At 52.3% G+C, this 2,455-nt stretch overlaps 1 pseudogene; it reads left to right on the top strand.

Moving 5' to 3' along the window:
- The first annotated feature begins 1,076 nt into the window (after window positions 1–1,076).
- LOC132236156 (eukaryotic initiation factor 4A-I-like) lies at window positions 1,077–1,698 on the top strand (annotated as a pseudogene).
- The last annotated feature ends 757 nt before the right edge of the window (window positions 1,699–2,455 follow it).

The raw sequence follows: 2,455 nt of genomic DNA, 5'->3' as shown, positions 1-2,455 counted from the left end.
CCAGATACCTGCTTTCAGCCTCAGAGCTGGAGTGAGCAGGACAGCAACAATGTTTCAATTATAGAAGCCAAACAAACCCCAGATACCTGCTTTCAGCCAGCCATGGCCTCAGAGCTAGAGCCAGGCCTCAGAGCTGGAGCTGGCTCTCAGCTCCAGTGACAGCTATAGAAGGTAAATAAATCCCAGAATAAAAAAAAAAAAAAAGGGGAAAAAAAGAGGCTGGGAGCTTCAGTCGCCTGCCAGCCTGAAAACGGCCCTCAGCCCCTCACCCAGACTGGCCAGGGACCCCAGTGGGGACCCTCACCCTGAAGGGGGTGTGACCAGCTGCAAACAGCCATCAGCCCCTCACCCAGGCTGGCCAGGCACCCAAGCAGGACCCCCACCCTGATCCGGGACACCCTTCAGGGCAAACCAGCCAGCCCCCACCCGTGCACCAGGCCTCTATCCTATATAGTAAACAGGTAATATGGAAACTGACCCTAAAGCAGAAGGACTGGGAATGACTGGTCACTATGACACACACTGACCACCAGGGGGCAGACGCTCAATGCAGAAGCTGCCCTCTGGTGGTCAGGGCGCTCTTACATGGGAGGAGCTCTGCTCAGCCACAAGCCAGGCTGATGGCTGCCAGTACAGCGGTGGTGGTAGGAGCCTCTCCTGCCTCCTCAGCAGCGCTAAGGATGTCAGACTGCAGCTTAGGTCTGCTCCCCACTGTCAAGTGGACATCCCCCGAGGGCTGCCAGGCTGCCAGAGGGATGTCTGATTGCCATCTTAGGCCCAATCCCCCGGGGAGCAGGCCTAAGCCAGCAAGTGGTCGTCCCCCGAGGGGTTCCAGACTGCGAGAGGGCACAGGCCGGGCTGAGGGATTTCCCTCCCCCCGCCCCCAGTGCACAGATTTTTGTGCAATGGGCCTCTAGTTTGTTATAAAACTACAAACCTTCCCTTAAAAGCTCGAGTTTGCAATAACTTGTACATGACAGAATCAAGAACAGTTGCTCCCAGAGTTTCTAAGGGTCATGTCTGCGAGTCAGGATTCCCGGGACTGTTGGGGGTTGGGTAAGGGAGTGAAGGTGGCACCATGCAAGGCCGGCTGCTGGTAGGAAGAGCTGGCTGTGGGGATTTCTAATGTGCCTCTGCCAGCTTTCTCATACTTTAAACCTACAGATCCAGAGACAAAGCCCGGAGGGAATGGAGCCTGAAGGCATCCTCGAGAGTGACTGGAATGAGATTGCTGACAGCTTTAATGACAGGGACCTCTCCGAGCTCCTCCCCAGTGGCACCTCCACCTATGATTTTGAAAAACCCTCTGGCATCCAGCAGCAAGCCATTTTTCCTGGTATCAAGGCTACAGAAAGTAGTCACGGCTTTAGGAGATTACATGGGTGTCTCCTGCCATGCCTGCTTTGGGGTACCAACATGCATGCTGAGGTGCAGAAGCTGCAGACGGAAGTTCCCCATATCATCATCGTAACCCCAGGCCGTGTTTGATACGCTTACCCGCTTAACTGCAGATACCCGTCTCCCAAATACATCAAGATGTTTGTCCTGGATGAAGCTGATAAAACGTTAAACCGTGGATTCAAGGACCAGATCTAGGACACATTCCGAAAGCTCAACAGCAACACCCAGGGGCGATGCTCGCCCGAGACTTCACCATCTGCCATGCACGGAGATAGGGACCAGAGGAACGAGAAGTGATTGTGAGAGAGTTCCGCTCCGGCTCTAGCAGAGTATTTACCACCACTGACCTGCTGGCCAGAGGCATTGATGTGCAGCAGGTTTCTTTCGTCATCAACTATGACCTTCCCACCAACAGGGAAAACTATGTCCATAGAATCGGTCAGGGGTGGACGTTTTGGCTGTAAGGGTGCGGCTATTAATATGGTGACAGAAGAAGACAAGAGGACTCTTCGAGACATTGAGACCTTCTATTACACCTTCATTGAGGAGATGCCCCTCAGTGTTGCTGACCTCCTCTGAGAGGGGCTGGCCTGCCTCCTCACTCCAGCCAGGGTTCAGTCGTTGGGGGACTGAGGAGGAGCAGGAGGGAGTAGGGAAGGGAGCCAAGGGATAGACATCTTGTCATTTTATTTCTTTTGTCTCTTCCTTTGACTAAATGTCACTTTTTGAGGCAAAGAAGGAACAGTGAACACTTTAGATATTCTTTTCTTTGGGGTAGACTCGGCACCATCTCTTCTCTTAAAAACACTAATCTACTTCCTTGACTTAGTAAACCCCTAAACTCCACAGGCTCTCCCTGCTCCAGCCAACTTCCTCTGAATATGATCCAGGGGGCCATAATGTCACTCAACCTCATTTACCAGACCAAATCTGGAGGGAGAACCCCTGAGTTAGGTGGCGCAGGGGATTGTACCCAAGTGTGGGGAGGAACAGGGAGAAAAATAGTAGCTATTTTTACATTTTTTGTATAGTGTTCATTGATTTAGGAAACAAA

The sequence above is a fragment of the Myotis daubentonii genome, chromosome 5 (assembly GCF_963259705.1).
Source record: "Myotis daubentonii chromosome 5, mMyoDau2.1, whole genome shotgun sequence".
Classification (NCBI taxonomy): Eukaryota; Metazoa; Chordata; class Mammalia; order Chiroptera; family Vespertilionidae; genus Myotis; species Myotis daubentonii.
The sequence above is the reverse complement of the archived record's forward strand: the minus strand, read 5'-3'. Positions and strand labels throughout refer to the sequence as shown.